Source organism: Mesoplodon mirus (genome assembly GCF_964341445.2).
Source record: "Mesoplodon mirus genome assembly, chromosome: 1".
Lineage (NCBI taxonomy): Eukaryota > Metazoa > Chordata > Mammalia > Artiodactyla > Ziphiidae > Mesoplodon > Mesoplodon mirus.
In genome coordinates this window covers 112,116,185-112,138,749 of record NC_138976.1, presented here as the reverse complement: position 1 = coordinate 112,138,749, position 22,565 = coordinate 112,116,185, and positions in this window count along the sequence as shown.

Genomic DNA, 22,565 nt, shown 5'->3' with positions numbered 1-22,565 from the left:
ATGGTGACACATCTCACGGTGACATTTCCCATGGTGACATTGCTCAAGGTGACACACGACATTGTGCCAGTGCCCATGGTGACAGTGCACATTGGGATACTCGCAATGGTGACAGTGCTCATCGTGACAGCGCTCATGGTGGCAGTACCCAAGGTGACAGTGCTCACAGTGACAGTGCCCACTTTATGAGTGCCCATGTTGACAGTGCTCATGGTGACACTGACCATGGTGACATTGCCTATGGTGACAGTGCTCATGGTGACAGTGCCCATGTTGACTCTGAACACAGTGAGAATGCTCATGGTGATAGTGCCAATGGTGACAGCACTCATGTTGACAGCACGCATTGTGCAAGGTGCCATGGTGACAGTGACCATGGTGAGAGATCTCACGGTGATAGCACTCACGGTAATAGTCCTGATGGTGACAGTGCAAATGGTGACAATACAGAGGGTGACAGTACTCATGGTGAAAATACCCATGCTAGCAGTTTTCATAGTGACAGTGCTCATGGGGGAAGTACCCATGCTGACAGTGCTCATTGTGGCAGTGCTCATGGTGACAGTACCGATGAGGCCAGTGATTATGGTGATGGTGTTCACAGTGGCTGTGCTCATGGAGATAGTGCTCACGGTGACCGTGCCCATGATGACAGTGCCCAGGGTGACAGTGCTCACGGGGAAATTGCCAATGATAACATTAACCATGGTGATAGTGCCCCTGGTGACACGGCCCACAGTGACATTGCTCATGGTGATAGTGCCATTGGTGACAGTGCTCACGGTGAAGTTGCCCATCCTGACAATGCTCATGGTGACATTGACCTTCGAGATAGTACCCATGTTGACAGTGCCCATGGTGACGTGCTCATGTTGACAGTGCTCAAAGTGATAGTGCCCATGGTGACATTGCCAAGAGTTACAGTGCCCATGCTGACAGTTCTCATTGTGATAGTGCCCATGGTGACAGTGCACATGGTGATACTTGCAATGGTGACAGTGCTCATGGTGACAGCGCTCATGGTTGCAGTACCCATGGTGACAGTGCTCAAAATGACAGTGAAAGTGGTGGCAGTGACCATGGTGACAGTGCCCACGGTGACATTGCCTATAGTGACACTTCTCACAGTGACATTGCCCATGGTGACAGGGCTCATGTTGACGTGCACATATTGACAGTGCTCACAGCGATAATGTCCATGGTGACATTGCCCATGGTGGAATTGCACACAATGCCATTTCCAACAGTGACAGTGCTCACGCTGAGAGTTGTCATGGTGATAGTGCCCATGGTGACAGTGCACATGGTCATACTGCCAATGGTTAAATTACTCATGGTGACAGTACTCATGGTTGCAGTACCCATGGTGACAGTGCTCAAAATGGCAGTTCCCATGGTGACATTGCCCATGGTGACATTGCCTATGGTGACACTTCTCACGGTGACATTTCCCATGGTGATATGGCTCATGGTGACACACCACATTGTGCCAGTGCCCATGGTGACAGTGTTCACAGTGAAAGTGCTCATGGTAATACTGTTTACTTTGAGAGTGCCCAAGGTGAAAATACACATGGTGACATTACTCATTGAGAAATTGCCCATGGTTACAATTCTCATAGCAACAGTTATGGTGACAGTGCTCATGGTGGCACTGCCCTGGGTGACAGTGCTCGTGGTGTCAGTGCTCATGGTGACAGTGCTCAAGATGAGAGTGCCTATGTTGTTAATTCCCATGGTGACACTTCTCACAGTGACACTGACAATGGTTACAGGTCACATGTTGGCCGTGCCCTTGGTGACAGTGCCCATGCAGACAGTACTTATGGTGACAGTGTTATCGGTGATAGTGCCCATGGTGAGAGTGCACATGGTGGTAGTGCACATGGTGGCACTGAAAAATGGTGACAGGGCTCATGGTGACAGTGCTCACGGTAAAAACCCATGCTGACAGTACTCACAGAGACACTGCTCATAGTGGCAGTAACCATGGTGACAGTTCGCACAGTGACAGTGCCCACTGTAGGAGTGCCCATGGAGACATTGCTCATGGTGACCCTGACCATGGTGACATTGCCTATGGTGACAGTGCTCATGGTGACAGAGCCCATGTTGACTCTGACCACAGTGAGAATGCTCACGGTGATAGTGCCAATGGTGACAGCACTCATGTTGACAGCACGCATTGTGCAAGGTGCCATGGTGACAGTGACCATGGTGAGAGATCTCACGGTGATAGCACTCACGGTAATAGTCCTGATGGTGACAGTGCAAATGGTGACAATACAGAGGGTGACAGTACTCATGGTGAAAATACCCATGCTAGCAGTTCTCATAGTGACAGTGCTCATGGGGGAAGTACCCATGCTGACAGTGCTCATTGTGGCAGTGCTCATGGTGACAGTACCGATGAGGCCAGTGATTATGGTGATGGTGTTCACAGTGGCTGTGCTCATGGAGATAGTGCTCACGGTGACCGTGCCCATGATGACAGTGCCCAGGGTGACAGTGCTCACGGGGAAAGTGCCAATGATAACATTAACCATGGTGATAGTGCCCCTGGTGACACGGCCCACAGTGACATTGCTCATGGTGATAGTGCCATTGGTGACAGTGCTCACGGTGAAGTTGCCCATCCTGACAATGCTCATGGTGACATTGACCTTCGAGATAGTACCCATGTTGACAGTGCCCATGGTGACGTGCTCATGTTGACAGTGCTCAAAGTGATAGTGCCCATGGTGACATTGCCAAGAGTGACAGTGCCCATGCTGACAGTTCTCATTGTGATAGTGCCCATGGTGACAGTGCACATGGTGATACTTGCAATGGTGACAGTGCTCATGGTGACAGCGCTCATGGTTGCATTACCCATGGTGACAGTGCTCAAAATGACAGTGACAGTGGTGGCAGTGACCATGGTGACAGTGCCCACGGTGACATTGCCTATAGTGACACTTCTCACAGTGACATTGCCCATGGTGACAGGGCTCATGTTGACGTGCTCATATTGACAGTGCTCACAGCGATAATGTCCATGGTGACATTGCCCATGGTGGAATTGCACACAATGCCATTTCCAACAGTGACAGTGCTCACGCTGAGAGTTGTCATGGTGATAGTGCCCATGGTGACAGTGCACATGGTCATACTGCCAATGGTTAAATTACTCATGGTGACAGTACTCATGGTTGCAGTACCCATGGTGACAGTGCTCAAAATGGCAGTTCCCATGGTGACATTGCCCATGGTGACATTGCCTATGGTGACACTTCTCACGGTGACATTTCCCATGGTGACATGGCTCATGGTGACACACCACATTGTGCCAGTGCCCATGGTGACAGTGTTCACAGTGAAAGTGCTCATGGTAATACTGTTTACTTTGAGAGTGCCCAAGGTGAAAATACACATGGTGACATTACTCATTGAGAAATTGCCCATGGTTACAATTCTCATAGCAACAGTTATGGTGACAGTGCTCATGGTGGCACTGCCCTGGGTGACAGTTCTCGTGGTGTCAGTGCTCATGGTGACAGTGCTCATGATGAGAGTGCCTATGTTGTTAATTCCCATGGTGATACTTCTCACAGTGACACTGACAATGGTTACAGGTCACATGTTGGCCGTGCCCTTGGTGACAGTGCCCATGCAGACAGTACTTATGGTGACAGTGTTATCGGTGATAGTGCCCATGGTGAGAGTGCACATGGTGGTAGTGCACATGGTGGCACTGAAAAATGGTGACAGGGCTCATGGTGACAGTGCTCACGGTAAAAACCCATGCTGACAGTACTCACAGAGACACTGCTCATAGTGGCAGTAACCATGGTGACATTTCGCACAGTGACAGTGCCCACTGTAGGAGTGCCCATGGAGACATTGCTCATCGTGACACTGACCATGGTGACATTGCCTATGGTGACAGTGCTCATGGTGACAGAGCCCATGTTGACTCTGACCACAGTGAGAATGCTCACGGTGATAGTGCCAATGGTGACAGCACTCATGTTGACAGCACGCATTGTGCAAGGTGCCATGGTGACAGTGACCATGGTGAGAGATCTCACGGTGATAGCACTCACGGTAATAGTCCTGATGGTGACAGTGCAAATGGTGACAATACAGAGGGTGACAGTACTCATGGTGAAAATACCCATGGTAGCAGTTCTCATAGTGACAGTGCTCATGGGGGAAGTACCCATGCTGACAGTGCTCATTGTGGCAGTGCTCATGGTGACAGTACCGATGAGGCCAGTGATTATGGTGATGGTGTTCACAGTGGCTGTGCTCATGGAGATAGTGCTCACGGTGACCGTGCCCATGATGACAGTTCCCAGGGTGACAGTGCTCATGGGGAAAGTGCCAATGATAACATTAACCATGGTGATAGTGCCCCTGGTGACACGGCCCACAGTGACATTACTCATGGTGATAGTGCCATTGGTGACAGTGCTCACGGTGAAGTTGCCCATCCTGACAATGCTCATGGTGACATTGACCTTCGAGATAGTACCCATGTTGACAGTGCCCATGGTGACGTGCTCATGTTGACAGTGCTCAAAGTGATAGTGCCCATGGTGACAGTGCCAAGAGTGACAGTGCCCATGCTGACAGTTCTCATTGTGATAGTGCCCATGGTGACAGTGCACATGGTGATACTTGCAATGGTGACAGTGCTCATGGTGACAGCGCTCATGGTTGCAGTACCCATGGTGACTGCTCAAAATGACAGTGACAGTGGTGGCAGTGACCATGGTGACAGTGCCCATGGTGACATTGCCTATAGTGACACTTCTCACGGTGACATTGCCAATGGTGACAGGGCTCATGTTGACGTGCTCATATTGACAGTGCTCACAGTGATAGTGCCCATGGTGACATTGCCCATGGTGGAATTGCACACAATGCCAGTTCCCACAGTGACAGTGCTCACGCTGAGAGTTGTCATGGTGATAGTGCCCATGGTGACAGTGCACATGGTCATACTGCCAATGGTGACAGTACTCATGGTTGCAGTACCCATGGTGACAGTGTGCAAAATGGCATTTCCCATGGTGACATAGCCCATGGTGACATTGCCTATGGTGACACATCTCACGGTGACATTTCCCATGGTGACATTGCTCAAGGTGACACACGACATTGTGCCAGTGCCCATGGTGACAGTGCACATTGTGATACTCACAATGGTGACAGTGCTCATGGTGACAGCGCTCATGGTGGCAGTACCCAAGGTGACAGTGCTCACAGTGACAGTGCCCACTGTATGAGTGCCCATGTTGACAGTGCTCATGGTGACACTGACCATGGTGACATTGCCTATGGTGACAGTGCTCATGGTGACAGTGCCCATGGTGACACTGACCACAGTGAGAATGCTCACAGTGATAGTGCCAATGGGGCCAGCACTCATGTTGACAGCCCCCATTGTGCAAGGTGCCATGGTGACAGTGACCATGGTGAGAGATCTCACGGTGATAGCGCTCACGGTAATAGTCCTCATGGTGACAGTGCAAATGGTGACAATACACAGGGTGACAGTACACATGGTGAAAATACCCATGGTAGCAGTTCTCATAGTGACAGTGCTCATGGGGGATGTGCCCATGCTGACAGTGCTCATTGTGGCAGTGCTCATGGTGACAGTACCGATGAGGCCAGTGATTATGGTGATGGTGTTCACAGTGGCTGTGCTCATGGAGATAGTGCTCACGGTGACCGTGCCCATGATGACAGTGCCCAGGGTGACAGTGCTCACGGGGAAATTGCCAATGATAACATTAACCATGGTGATAGTGCCCCTGGTGACACGGCCCACAGTGACATTGCTCATGGTGATAGTGCCATTGGTGACAGTGCTCACGGTGAAGTTGCCCATCCTGACAATGCTCATGGTGACATTGACCTTCGAGATAGTACCCATGTTGACAGTGCCCATGGTGACGTGCTCATGTTGACAGTGCTCAAAGTGATAGTGCCCATGGTGACATTGCCAAGAGTGACAGTGCCCATGCTGACAGTTCTCATTGTGATAGTGCCCATGGTGACAGTGCACATGGTGATACTTGCAATGGTGACAGTGCTCATGGTGACAGCGCTCATGGTTGCAGTACCCATGGTGACAGTGCTCAAAATGACAGTGACAGTGGTGGCAGTGACCATGGTGACAGTGCCCACGGTGACATTGCCTATAGTGACACTTCTCACAGTGACATTGCCCATGGTGACAGGGCTCATGTTGACGTGCTCATATTGACAGTGCTCACAGCGATAATGTCCATGGTGACATTGCCCATGGTGGAATTGCACACAATGCCATTTCCAACAGTGACAGTGCTCACGCTGAGAGTTGTCATGGTGATAGTGCCCATGGTGATAGTGCACATGGTCATACTGCCAATGGTTAAATTACTCATGGTGACAGTACTCATGGTTGTAGTACCCATGGTGACAGTGCTCAAAATGGTAGTTCCCATGGTGACATTGACCATGGTGACATTGCCTATGGTGACACTTCTCACGGTGATATTTCCCATGGTGACATGGCTCATGGTGACACACCACATTGTGCCAGTGCCCATGGTGACAGTGTTCACAGTGAAAGTGCTCATGGTAATACTGTTTACTTTGAGAGTGCCCAAGGTGAAAATACACATGGTGACATTACTCATTGAGAAATTGCCCATGGTTACAATTCTCATAGCAACAGTTGTGGTGACAGTGCTCATGGTGGCACTGCCCTGGGTGACAGTGCTCGTGGTGTCAGTGCTCATGGTGACAGTGCTCATGATGAGAGTGCCTATGTTGTTAATTCCCATGGTGACACTTCTCACAGTGACACTGACAATGGTTACAGGTCACATGTTGGCCGTGCCCTTGGTGACAGTGCCCATGCAGACAGTACTTATGGTGACAGTGTTATCGGTGATAGTGCCCATGGTGAGAGTGCACATGGTGGTAGTGCACATGGTGGCACTGAAAAATGGTGACAGGGCTCATGGTGACAGTGCTCACGGTAAAAACCCATGCTGACAGTACTCACAGAGACACTGCTCATAGTGGCAGTAACCATGGTGACAGTTCGCACAGTGACAGTGCCCACTGTAGGAGTGCCCATGGAGACATTGCTCATGGTGACACTGACCACGGTGACATTGCCTATGGTGACAGTGCTCATGGTGACAGAGCCCATGTTGACTCTGACCACAGTGAGAATGCTCACGGTGATAGTGCCAATGGTGACAGCACTCATGTTGACAGCACGCATTGTGCAAGGTGCCATGGTGACAGTGACCATGGTGAGAGATCTCACGGTGATAGCACTCACGGTAATAGTCCTGATGGTGACAGTGCAAATGCTGACAATACAGAGGGTGACAGTACTCATGGTGAAAATACCCATGCTAGCAGTTCTCATAGTGACAGTGCTCATGGGGGAAGTGCCCATGCTGACAGTGCTCATTGTGGCAGTGCTCATGGTGACAGTACCGATGAGGCCAGTGATTATGGTGATGGTGTTCACAGTGGCTGTGCTCATGGAGATAGTGCTCACGGTGACCGTGCCCATGATGACAGTTCCCAGGGTGACAGTGCTCACGGGGAAAGTGCCAATGATAACATTAACCATGGTGATAGTGCCCCTGGTGACACGGCACACAGTGACATTACTCATGGTGATAGTGCCATTGGTGACAGTGCTCACGGTGAAGTTGCCCATCCTGACAATGCTCATGGTGACATTGACCTTCGAGATAGTACCCATGTTGACAGTGCCCATGGTGACGTGCTCATGTTGACAGTGCTCAAAGTGATAGTGCCCATGGTGACAGTGCCAAGAGTGACAGTGCCCATGCTGACAGTTCTCATTGTGATAGTGCCCATGGTGACAGTGCACATGGTGATACTTGCAATGGTGACAGTGCTCATGGTGACAGCGCTCATGGTTGCAGTACCCATGGTGACTGCTCAAAATGACAGTGACAGTGGTGGCAGTGACCATGGTGACAGTGCCCATGGTGACATTGCCTATAGTGACACTTCTCACGGTGACATTGCCAATGGTGACAGGGCTCATGTTGACGTGCTCATATTGACAGTGCTCACAGTGATAGTGCCCATGGTGACATTGCCCATGGTGGAATTGCACACAATGCCAGTTCCCACAGTGACAGTGCTCACGCTGAGAGTTGTCATGGTGATAGTGCCCATGGTGACAGTGCACATGGTCATACTGCCAATGGTGACAGTACTCATGGTTGCAGTACCCATGGTGACAGTGTGCAAAATGGCATTTCCCATGGTGACATAGCCCATGGTGACATTGCCTATGGTGACACATCTCACGGTGACATTTCCCATGGTGACATTGCTCAAGGTGACACACGACATTGTGCCAGTGCCCATGGTGACAGTGCACATTGTGATACTCACAATGGTGACAGTGCTCATGGTGACAGCGCTCATGGTGGCAGTACCCAAGGTGACAGTGCTCACAGTGACAGTGCCCACTGTATGAGTGCCCATGTTGACAGTGCTCATGGTGACACTGACCATGGTGACATTGCCTATGGTGACAGTGCTCATGGTGACAGTGCCCATGGTGACACTGACCACAGTGAGAATGCTCACAGTGATAGTGCCAATGGTGCCAGCACTCATGTTGACAGCCCCCATTGTGCAAGGTGCCATGGTGACAGTGACCATGGTGAGAGATCTCACGGTGATAGCGCTCACGGTAATAGTCCTCATGGTGACAGTGCAAATGGTGACAATACACAGGGTGACAGTACACATGGTGAAAATACCCATGGTAGCAGTTCTCATAGTGACAGTGCTCATGGGGGATGTGCCCATGCTGACAGTGCTCATTGTGGCAGTGCTCCTGGTGACAGTACCGATGAGGCCAGTTATTATGGTGATGGTGTTCACAGTGGCTGTGCTCATGGAGATAGTGCTCACGGTGACCGTGCCCATGATGACAGTGCCCAGGGTGACAGTGCTCACGGGGAAATTGCCAATGATAACATTAACCATGGTGATAGTGCCCCTGGTGACACGGCCCACAGTGACATTGCTCATGGTGATAGTGCCATTGGTGACAGTGCTCACGGTGAAGTTGCCCATCCTGACAATGCTCATGGTGACATTGACCTTCGAGATAGTACCCATGTTGACAGTGCCCATGGTGACGTGCTCATGTTGACAGTGCTCAAAGTGATAGTGCCCATGGTGACAGTGCCAAGAGTGACAGTGCCCATGCTGACAGTTCTCATTGTGATAGTGCCCATGGTGACAGTGCACATGGTGATACTTGCAATGGTGACAGTGCTCATGGTGACAGCGCTCATGGTTGCAGTACCCATGGTGACTGCTCAAAATGACAGTGACAGTGGTGGCAGTGACCATGGTGACAGTGCCCATGGTGACATTGCCTATAGTGACACTTCTCACGGTGACATTGCCAATGGTGACAGGGCTCATGTTGACGTGCTCATATTGACAGTGCTCACAGTGATAGTGCCCATGGTGACATTGCCCATGGTGGAATTGCACACAATGCCAGTTCCCACAGTGACAGTGCTCACGCTGAGAGTTGTCATGGTGATAGTGCCCATGGTGACAGTGCACATGGTCATACTGCCAATGGTGACAGTACTCATGGTTGCAGTACCCATGGTGACAGTGTGCAAAATGGCATTTCCCATGGTGACATAGCCCATGGTGACATTGCCTATGGTGACACATCTCACGGTGACATTTCCCATGGTGACATTGCTCAAGGTGACACACGACATTGTGCCAGTGCCCATGGTGACAGTGCACATTGTGATACTCACAATGGTGACAGTGCTCATGGTGACAGCGCTCATGGTGGCAGTACCCAAGGTGACAGTGCTCACAGTGACAGTGCCCACTGTATGAGTGCCCATGTTGACAGTGCTCATGGTGACACTGACCATGGTGACATTGCCTATGGTGACAGTGCTCATGGTGACAGTGCCCATGGTGACACTGACCACAGTGAGAATGCTCACAGTGATAGTGCCAATGGTGCCAGCACTCATGTTGACAGCCCCCATTGTGCAAGGTGCCATGGTGACAGTGACCATGGTGAGAGATCTCACGGTGATAGCGCTCACGGTAATAGTCCTCATGGTGACAGTGCAAATGGTGACAATACACAGGGTGACAGTACACATGGTGAAAATACCCATGGTAGCAGTTCTCATAGTGACAGTGCTCATGGGGGATGTGCCCATGCTGACAGTGCTCATTGTGGCAGTGCTCCTGGTGACAGTACCGATGAGGCCAGTTATTATGGTGATGGTGTTCACAGTGGCTGTGCTCATGGAGATAGTGCTCACGGTGACCGTGCCCATGATGACAGTGCCCAGGGTGACAGTGCTCACGGGGAAATTGCCAATGATAACATTAACCATGGTGATAGTGCCCCTGGTGACACGGCCCACAGTGACATTGCTCATGGTGATAGTGCCATTGGTGACAGTGCTCACGGTGAAGTTGCCCATCCTGACAATGCTCATGGTGACATTGACCTTCGAGATAGTACCCATGTTGACAGTGCCCATGGTGACGTGCTCATGTTGACAGTGCTCAAAGTGATAGTGCCCATGGTGACATTGCCAAGAGTGACAGTGCCCATGCTGACAGTTCTCATTGTGATAGTGCCCATGGTGACAGTGCACATGGTGATACTTGCAATGGTGACAGTGCTCATGGTGACAGCGCTCATGGTTGCAGTACCCATGGTGACAGTGCTCAAAATGACAGTGACAGTGGTGGCAGTGACCATGGTGACAGTGCCCACGGTGACATTGCCTATAGTGACACTTCTCACAGTGACATTGCCAATGGTGACAGGGCTCATGTTGACGTGCTCATATTGACAGTGCTCACAGCGATAATGTCCATGGTGACATTGCCCATGGTGGAATTGCACACAATGCCATTTCCAACAGTGACAGTGCTCACGCTGAGAGTTGTCATGGTGATAGTGCCCATGGTGATAGTGCACATGGTCATACTGCCAATGGTTAAATTACTCATGGTGACAGTACTCATGGTTGTAGTACCCATGGTGACAGTGCTCAAAATGGTAGTTCCCATGGTGACATTGACCATGGTGACATTGCCTATGGTGACACTTCTCACGGTGATATTTCCCATGGTGACATGGCTCATGGTGACACACCACATTGTGCCAGTGCCCATGGTGACAGTGTTCACAGTGAAAGTGCTCATGGTAATACTGTTTACTTTGAGAGTGCCCAAGGTGAAAATACACATGGTGACATTACTCATTGAGAAATTGCCCATGGTTACAATTCTCATAGCAACAGTTGTGGTGACAGTGCTCATGGTGGCACTGCCCTGGGTGACAGTGCTCGTGGTGTCAGTGCTCATGGTGACAGTGCTCATGATGAGAGTGCCTATGTTGTTAATTCCCATGGTGACACTTCTCACAGTGACACTGACAATGGTTACAGGTCACATGTTGGCCGTGCCCTTGGTGACAGTGCCCATGCAGACAGTACTTATGGTGACAGTGTTATCGGTGATAGTGCCCATGGTGAGAGTGCACATGGTGGTAGTGCACATGGTGGCACTGAAAAATGGTGACAGGGCTCATGGTGACAGTGCTCACGGTAAAAACCCATGCTGACAGTACTCACAGAGACACTGCTCATACTGGCAGTAACCATGGTGACAGTTCGCACAGTGACAGTGCCCACTGTAGGAGTGCCCATGGAGACATTGCTCATGGTGACACTGACCACGGTGACATTGCCTATGGTGACAGTGCTCATGGTGACAGAGCCCATGTTGACTCTGACCACAGTGAGAATGCTCACGGTGATAGTGCCAATGGTGACAGCACTCATGTTGACAGCACGCATTGTGCAAGGTGCCATGGTGACAGTGACCATGGTGAGAGATCTCACGGTGATAGCACTCACGGTAATAGTCCTGATGGTGACAGTGCAAATGGTGACAATACAGAGGGTGACAGTACTCATGGTGAAAATACCCATGGTAGCAGTTCTCATAGTGACAGTGCTCATGGGGGAAGTGCCCATGCTGACAGTGCTCATTGTGGCAGTGCTCATGGTGACAGTACCGATGAGGCCAGTGATTATGGTGATGGTGTTCACAGTGGCTGTGCTCATGGAGATAGTGCTCACGGTGACCGTGCCCATGATGACAGTGCCCAGGGTGACAGTGCTCACGGGGAAAGTGCCAATGATAACATTAACCATGGTGATAGTGCCCCTGGTGACACGGCCCACAGTGACATTGCTCATGGTGATAGTGCCATTGGTGACAGTGCTCACGGTGAAGTTGCCCATCCTGACAATGCTCATGGTGACATTGACCTTCGAGATAGTACCCATGTTGACAGTGCCCATGGTGACGTGCTCATGTTGACAGTGCTCAAAGTGATAGTGCCCATGGTGACATTGCCAAGAGTGACAGTGCCCATGCTGACAGTTCTCATTGTGATAGTGCCCATGGTGACAGTGCACATGGTGATACTTGCAATGGTGACAGTGCTCATGGTGACAGCGCTCATGGTTGCAGTACCCATGGTGACAGTGCTCAAAATGACAGTGACAGTGGTGGCAGTGACCATGGTGACAGTGCCCACGGTGACATTGCCTATAGTGACACTTCTCACAGTGACATTGCCCATGGTGACAGGGCTCATGTTGACGTGCTCATATTGACAGTGCTCACAGCGATAATGTCCATGGTGACATTGCCCATGGTGGAATTGCACACAATGCCATTTCCAACAGTGACAGTGCTCACGCTGAGAGTTGTCATGGTGATAGTGCCCATGGTGACAGTGCACATGGTCATACTGCCAATGGTTAAATTACTCATGGTGACAGTACTCATGGTTGCAGTACCCATGGTGACAGTGCTCAAAATGGCAGTTCCCATGGTGACATTGCCCATGGTGACATTGCCTATGGTGACACTTCTCACGGTGACATTTCCCATGGTGACATGGCTCATGGTGACACACCACATTGTGCCAGTGCCCATGGTGACAGTGTTCACAGTGAAGGTGCTCATGGTAATACTGTTTACTTTGAGAGTGCCCAAGGTGAAAATACACATGGTGACATTACTCATTGAGAAATTGCCCATGGTTACAATTCTCATAGCAACAGTTGTGGTGACAGTGCTCATGGTGGCACTGCCCTGGGTGACAGTGCTCGTGGTGTCAGTGCTCATGGTGACAGTGCTCATGATGAGAGTGCCTATGTTGTTAATTCCCATGGTGACACTTCTCACAGTGACACTGACAATGGTTACAGGTCACATGTTGGCCGTGCCCTTGGTGACAGTGCCCATGCAGACAGTACTTATGGTGACAGTGTTATCGGTGATAGTGCCCATGGTGAGAGTGCACATGGTGGTAGTGCACATGGTGGCACTGAAAAATGGTGACAGGGCTCATGGTGACAGTGCTCACGGTAAAAACCCATGCTGACAGTACTCACAGAGACACTGCTCATAGTGGCAGTAACCATGGTGACAGTTCGCACAGTGACAGTGCCCACTGTAGGAGTGCCCATGGAGACATTGCTCATGGTGACACTGACCACGGTGACATTGCCTATGGTGACAGTGCTCATGGTGACAGAGCCCATGTTGACTCTGACCACAGTGAGAATGCTCACGGTGATAGTGCCAATGGTGACAGCACTCATGTTGACAGCACGCATTGTGCAAGGTGCCATGGTGACAGTGACCATGGTGAGAGATCTCATGGTGATAGCACTCACGGTAATAGTCCTGATGGTGACAGTGCAAATGGTGACAATACAGAGGGTGACAGTACTCATGGTGAAAATACCCATGCTAGCAGTTCTCATAGTGACAGTGCTCATGGGGGAAGTGCCCATGATGACAGTTCTCATTGTGGCAGTGCTCATGGTGACAGTACCGATGAGGCCAGTGATTATGGTGATGGTGTTCACAGTGGCTGTGCTCATGGGGATAGTGCTCACGGTGACCGTGCCCATGATGACAGTGCCCAGGGTGACAGTGCTCACGGGGAAATTGCCAATGATAACATTAACCATGGTGATAGTGCCCCTGGTGACACGGCCCACAGTGACATTGCTCATGGTGATAGTGCCATTGGTGACAGTGCTCATGGTGAAATTGCCCTTCCTGACAATGCTCATGGTGACATTGCCCTTCGAGATAGTACCCATGTTGACAGTGCTCATGGTGACGTGCTCATGTTGACAGTGCTCACAGTGATAGTGCCCATGGTGACATTGCCCATGGTGGAAGTGCCCACGGTGCCCTTGCCAACAGTGACAGTGCCCACGCTGAGTGATAGTGCCCATGGTGACATTGGCCATGGTGGAAGTGCCCACGGTGCCCTTGCCAACAGTGACAGTGCCCACGCTGACAGTTCTCATTGTGATAGTGCCCATGGTGACAGTACACATGGTGATAATCGCAATGGTGACAGTGCTCATGGTGACAGTGCTCATGGTTGCAATACCCATGGTGACAGTGCTCAAAATGACAGTGACAGTGGTGGCAGTGACCATGGTGACAGTGCCCACGGTGACATCGCCTATAGTGACACTTCTCACGGTGACATTGCCAATGGTGACAGGGCTCATGTTGACGTGCTTATATTGACAGTGTTCACAGTGATAGTGCCCATGGTGACATTGCCCATGGTGGAATTGCACACAATGCCAGTTCCCACAGTGACAGTGCTCACGCTGAGAGTTGTCATGGTGATAGTGCCCATGGTGACAGTGCACATGGTCATACTGCCAATGGTGACAGTACTCATGGTTGCAGTACCCATGGTGACAGTGTGCAAAATGGCATTTCCCATGGTGACATTGCCTATGGTGACACATCTCACGGTGACATTTCCCATGGTGACATTGCTCAAGGTGACACACCACATTGTGCCAGTGCCCATGGTGACAGTGCACATTGTGATACTCGCAATGGTGACAGTGCTCATCGTGACAGCGCTCATGGTGGCAGTACCCAAGGTGACAGTGCTCACAGTGACAGTGCCCACTGTATGAGAGCCCATGTTGACAGTGCTCATGGTGACACTGACCATGGTGACATTGCCTATGGTGACAGTGCTCATGGTGACAGTGCCCATGTTGACTCTGACCACAGTGAGAATGCTCATGGTGATAGTGCCAATGGTGAGAGCACTCATGTTGACAGCACGCATTGTGCAAGGTGCCATGGTGACAGTGACCATGGTGAGAGATCTCACGGTGATAGCACTCACGGTAATAGTCCTGATGGTGACAGTGCAAATGGTGACAATACAGAGGGTGACAGTACTCATGGTGAAAATACCCATGCTAGCAGTTCTCATAGTGACAGTGCTCATGGGGGAAGTACCCATGCTGACAGTGCTCATTGTGGCAGTGCTCATGGTGACAGTACCGATGAGGCCAGTGATTATGGTGATGGTGTTCACAGTGGCTGTGCTCATGGGGATAGTGCTCACGGTGACCGTGCCCATGATGACAGTGCCCAGGGTGACAGTGCTCACGGGGAAATTGCCAATGATAACATTAACCATGGTGATAGTGCCCCTGGTGACACGGCCCACAGTGACATTGCTCATGGTGATAGTGCCATTGGTGACAGTGCTCACGGTGAAGTTGCCCATCCTGACAATGCTCATGGTGACATTGACCTTCGAGATAGTACCCATGTTGACAGTGCCCATGGTGACGTGCTCATGTTGACAGTGCTCAAAGTGATAGTGCCCATGGTGACATTGCCAAGAGTGACAGTGCCCATGCAGACAGTTCTCATTGTGATAGTGCCCATGGTGACAGTGCACATGGTGATACTTGCAATGGTGACAGTGCTCATGGTGACAGCGCTCATGGTTGCAGTACCCATGGTGACAGTGCTCAAAATGACAGTGACAGTGGTGGCAGTGACCATGGTGACAGTGCCCACGGTGACATTGCCTATAGTGACACTTCTCACAGTGACATTGCCCATGGTGACAGGGCTCATGTTGACGTGCACATATTGACAGTGCTCACAGCGATAATGTCCATGGTGACATTGCCCATGGTGGAATTGCACACAATGCCATTTCCAACAGTGACAGTGCTCACGCTGAGAGTTGTCATGGTGATAGTGCCCATGGTGACAGTGCACATGGTCATACTGCCAATGGTTAAATTACTCATGGTGACAGTACTCATGGTTGCAGTACCCATGGTGACAGTGCTCAAAATGGCATTTCCCATGGTGACATTGCCCATGGTGACATTGCCTATGGTGACACTTCTCACGGTGACATTTCCCATGGTGATATGGCTCATGGTGACACACCACATTGTGCCAGTGCCCATGGTGACAGTGTTCACAGTGAAAGTGCTCATGGTAATAATGTTTACTTTGAGAGTGCCCAAGGTGAAAATACACATGGTGACATTACTCATTGAGAAATTGCCCATGGTTACAATTCTCATAGCAACAGTTATGGTGACAGTGCTCATGGTGGCACTGCCCTGGGTGACAGTGCTCGTGGTGTCAGTGCTCATGGTGACAGTGCTCATGATGAGAGTGCCTATGTTGTTAATTCCCATGGTGACACTTCTCACAGTGACACTGACAATGGTTACAGGTCACATGTTGGCCGTGCCCTTGGTGACAGTGCCCATGCAGACAGTACTTATGGTGACAGTGTTATCGGTGATAGTGCCCATGGTGAGAGTGCACATGGTGGTAGTGCACATGGTGGCACTGAAAAATGGTGACAGGGCTCATGGTGACAGTGCTCACGGTAAAAACCCATGCTGACAGTACTCACAGAGACACTGCTCATAGTGGCAGTAACCATGGTGACATTTTGCACAGTGACAGTGCCCACTGTAGGAGTGCCCATGGAGACATTGCTCATGGTGACACTGACCATGGTGACATTGCCTATGGTGACAGTGCTCATGGTGACAGAGCCCATGTTGACTCTGACCACAGTGAGAATGCTCACGGTGATAGTGCCAATGGTGACAGCACTCATGTTGACAGCACGCATTGTGCAAGGTGCCATGGTGACAGTGACCATGGTGAGAGATCTCATGGTGATAGCACTCACGGTAATAGTCCTGATGGTGACAGTGCAAATGGTGACAATACAGAGGGTGACAGTACTCATGGTGAAAATACCCATGCTAGCAGTTCTCATAGTGACAGTGCTCATGGGGGAAGTGCCCATGATGACAGTTCTCATTGTGGCAGTGCTCATGGTGACAGTACCGATGAGGCCAGTGATTATGGTGATGGTGTTCACAGTGGCTGTGCTCATGGGGATAGTGCTCACGGTGACCGTGCCCATGATGACAGTGCCCAGGGTGACAGTGCTCACGGGGAAATTGCCAATGATAACATTAACCATGGTGATAGTGCCCCTGGTGACACGGCCCACAGTGACATTGCTCATGGTGATAGTGCCATTGGTGACAGTGCTCATGGTGAAATTGCCCTTCCTGACAATGCTCATGGTGACATTGCCCTTCGAGATAGTACCCATGTTGACAGTGCTCATGGTGACGTGCTCATGTTGACAGTGCTCACAGTGATAGTGCCCATGGTGACATTGCCCATGGTGGAAGTGCCCACGGTGCCCTTGCCAACAGTGACAGTGCCCACGCTGAGTGATAGTGCCCATGGTGACATTGGCCATGGTGGAAGTGCCCACGGTGCCCTTGCCAACAGTGACAGTGCCCACGCTGACAGTTCTCATTGTGATAGTGCCCATGGTGACAGTACACATGGTGATAATCGCAATGGTGACAGTGCTCATGGTGACAGTGCTCATGGTTGCAATACCCATGGTGACAGTGCTCAAAATGACAGTGACAGTGGTGGCAGTGACCATGGTGACAGTGCCCACGGTGACATCGCCTATAGTGACACTTCTCACGGTGACATTGCCAATGGTGACAGGGCTCATGTTGACGTGCTTATATTGACAGTGTTCACAGTGATAGTGCCCATGGTGACATTGCCCATGGTGGAATTGCACACAATGCCAGTTCCCACAGTGACAGTGCTCACGCTGAGAGTTGTCATGGTGATAGTGCCCATGGTGACAGTGCACATGGTCATACTGCCAATGGTGACAGTACTCATGGTTGCAGTACCCATGGTGACAGTGTGCAAAATGGCATTTCCCATGGTGACATTGCCTATGGTGACACATCTCACGGTGACATTTCCCATGGTGACATTGCTCAAGGTGACACACCACATTGTGCCAGTGCCCATGGTGACAGTGCACATTGTGATACTCGCAATGGTGACAGTGCTCATCGTGACAGCGCTCATGGTGGCAGTACCCAAGGTGACAGTGCTCACAGTGACAGTGCCCACTGTATGAGAGCCCATGTTGACAGTGCTCATGGTGACACTGACCATGGTGACATTGCCTATGGTGACAGTGCTCATGGTGACAGTGCCCATGTTGACTCTGACCACAGTGAGAATGCTCATGGTGATAGTGCCAATGGTGAGAGCACTCATGTTGACAGCACGCATTGTGCAAGGTGCCATGGTGACAGTGACCATGGTGAGAGATCTCACGGTGATAGCACTCACGGTAATAGTCCTGATGGTGACAGTGCAAATGGTGACAATACAGAGGGTGACAGTACTCATGGTGAAAATACCCATGCTAGCAGTTCTCATAGTGACAGTGCTCATGGGGGAAGTACCCATGCTGACAGTGCTCATTGTGGCAGTGCTCATGGTGACAGTACCGATGAGGCCAGTGATTATGGTGATGGTGTTCACAGTGGCTGTGCTCATGGGGATAGTGCTCACGGTGACCGTGCCCATGATGACAGTGCCCAGGGTGACAGTGCTCACGGGGAAATTGCCAATGATAACATTAACCATGGTGATAGTGCCCCTGGTGACACGGCCCACAGTGACATTGCTCATGGTGATAGTGCCATTGGTGACAGTGCTCACGGTGAAGTTGCCCATCCTGACAATGCTCATGGTGACATTGACCTTCGAGATAGTACCCATGTTGACAGTGCCCATGGTGACGTGCTCATGTTGACAGTGCTCAAAGTGATAGTGCCCATGGTGACATTGCCAAGAGTGACAGTGCCCATGCAGACAGTTCTCATTGTGATAGTGCCCATGGTGACAGTGCACATGGTGATACTTGCAATGGTGACAGTGCTCATGGTGACAGCGCTCATGGTTGCAGTACCCATGGTGACAGTGCTCAAAATGACAGTGACAGTGGTGGCAGTGACCATGGTGACAGTGCCCACGGTGACATTGCCTATAGTGACACTTCTCACAGTGACATTGCCCATGGTGACAGGGCTCATGTTGACGTGCACATATTGACAGTGCTCACAGCGATAATGTCCATGGTGACATTGCCCATGGTGGAATTGCACACAATGCCATTTCCAACAGTGACAGTGCTCACGCTGAGAGTTGTCATGGTGATAGTGCCCATGGTGACAGTGCACATGGTCATACTGCCAATGGTTAAATTACTCATGGTGACAGTACTCATGGTTGCAGTACCCATGGTGACAGTGCTCAAAATGGCATTTCCCATGGTGACATTGCCCATGGTGACATTGCCTATGGTGACACTTCTCACGGTGACATTTCCCATGGTGATATGGCTCATGGTGACACACCACATTGTGCCAGTGCCCATGGTGACAGTGTTCACAGTGAAAGTGCTCATGGTAATAATGTTTACTTTGAGAGTGCCCAAGGTGAAAATACACATGGTGACATTACTCATTGAGAAATTGCCCATGGTTACAATTCTCATAGCAACAGTTATGGTGACAGTGCTCATGGTGGCACTGCCCTGGGTGACAGTGCTCGTGGTGTCAGTGCTCATGGTGACAGTGCTCATGATGAGAGTGCCTATGTTGTTAATTCCCATGGTGACACTTCTCACAGTGACACTGACAATGGTTACAGGTCACATGTTGGCCGTGCCCTTGGTGACAGTGCCCATGCAGACAGTACTTATGGTGACAGTGTTATCGGTGATAGTGCCCATGGTGAGAGTGCACATGGTGGTAGTGCACATGGTGGCACTGAAAAATGGTGACAGGGCTCATGGTGACAGTGCTCACGGTAAAAACCCATGCTGACAGTACTCACAGAGACACTGCTCATAGTGGCAGTAACCATGGTGACATTTTGCACAGTGACAGTGCCCACTGTAGGAGTGCCCATGGAGACATTGCTCATGGTGACACTGACCATGGTGACATTGCCTATGGTGACAGTGCTCATGGTGACAGAGCCCATGTTGACTCTGACCACAGTGAGAATGCTCACGGTGATAGTGCCAATGGTGACAGCACTCATGTTGACAGCACGCATTGTGCAAGGTGCCATGGTGACAGTGACCATGGTGAGAGATCTCACGGTGATAGCACTCACGGTAATAGTCCTGATGGTGACAGTGCAAATGGTGACAATACAGAGGGTGACAGTACTCATGGTGAAAATACCCATGCTAGCAGTTCTCATAGTGACAGTGCTCATGGGGGAAGTACCCATGCTGACAGTGCTCATTGTGGCAGTGCTCATGGTGACAGTACCGATGAGGCCAGTGATTATGGTGATGGTGTTCACAGTGGCTGTGCTCATGGAGATAGTGCTCACGGTGACCGTGCCCATGATGACAGTGCCCAGGGTGACAGTGCTCACGGGGAAAGTGCCAATGATAACATTAACCATGGTGATAGTGCCCCTGGTGACACGGCCCACAGTGACATTGCTCATGGTGATAGTGCCATTGGTGACAGTGCTCACGGTGAAGTTGCCCATCCTGACAATGCTCATGGTGACATTGACCTTCGAGATAGTACCCATGTTGACAGTGCCCATGGTGACGTGCTCATGTTGACAGTGCTCAAAGTGATAGTGCCCATGGTGACATTGCCAAGAGTGACAGTGCCCATGCTGACAGTTCTCATTGTGATAGTGCCCATGGTGACAGTGCACATGGTGATACTTGCAATGGTGACAGTGCTCATGGTGACAGCGCTCATGGTTGCAGTACCCATGGTGACTGCTCAAAATGACAGTGACAGTGGTGGCAGTGACCATGGTGACAGTGCCCATGGTGACATTGCCTATAGTGACACTTCTCACGGTGACATTGCCAATGGTGACAGGGCTCATGTTGACGTGCTCATATTGACAGTGCTCACAGTGATAGTGCCCATGGTGACATTGTCCATGGTGGAATTGCACACAATGCCAGTTCCCACAGTGACAGTGCTCACGCTGAGAGTTGTCATGGTGATAGTGCCCATGGTGACAGTGCACATGGTCATACTGCCAATGGTGACAGTACTCATGGTTGCAGTACCCATGGTGACAGTGTGCAAAATGGCATTTCCCATGGTGACATAGCCCATGGTGACATTGCCTATGGTGACACATCTCACGGTGACATTTCCCATGGTGACATTGCTCAAGGTGACACACGACATTGTGCCAGTGCCCATGGTGACAGTGCACATTGTGATACTCACAATGGTGACAGTGCTCATGGTGACAGCGCTCATGGTGGCAGTACCCAAGGTGACAGTGCTCACAGTGACAGTGCCCACTGTATGAGTGCCCATGTTGACAGTGCTCATGGTGACACTGACCATGGTGACATTGCCTATGGTGACAGTGCTCATGGTGACAGTGCCCATGGTGACACTGACCACAGTGAGAATGCTCACAGTGATAGTGCCAATGGTGCCAGCACTCATGTTGACAGCCCCCATTGTGCAAGGTGCCATGGTGACAGTGACCATGGTGAGAGATCTCACGGTGATAGCACTCACGGTAATAGTCCTCATGGTGACAGTGCAAATGGTGACAATACACAGGGTGACAGTACACATGGTGAAAATACCCATGGTAGCAGTTCTCATAGTGACAGTGCTCATTGGGGAAGTGCCCATGCTGACAGTGCTCATTGTGGCAGTGCTCATGGTGACAGTACCGATGAGGCCAGTGATTATGGTGATGGTGTTCACAGTGGCTGTGCTCATGGAGATAGTGCTCACGGTGACCGTGCCCATGATGACAGTGCCCAGGGTGACAGTGCTCACGGGGAAAGTGCCAATGATAACATTAACCATGGTGATAGTGCCCCTGGTGACACGGCCCACAGTGACATTGCTCATGGTGATAGTGCCATTGGTGACAGTGCTCACGGTGAAGTTGCCCATCCTGACAATGCTCATGGTGACATTGACCTTCGAGATAGTACCCATGTTGACAGTGCCCATGGTGACGTGCTCATGTTGACAGTGCTCAAAGTGATAGTGCCCATGGTGACATTGCCAAGAGTGACAGTGCCCATGCTGACAGTTCTCATTGTGATAGTGCCCATGGTGACAGTGCACATGGTGATACTTGCAATGGTGACAGTGCTCATGGTGACAGCGCTCATGGTTGCAGTACCCATGGTGACAGTGCTCAAAATGACAGTGACA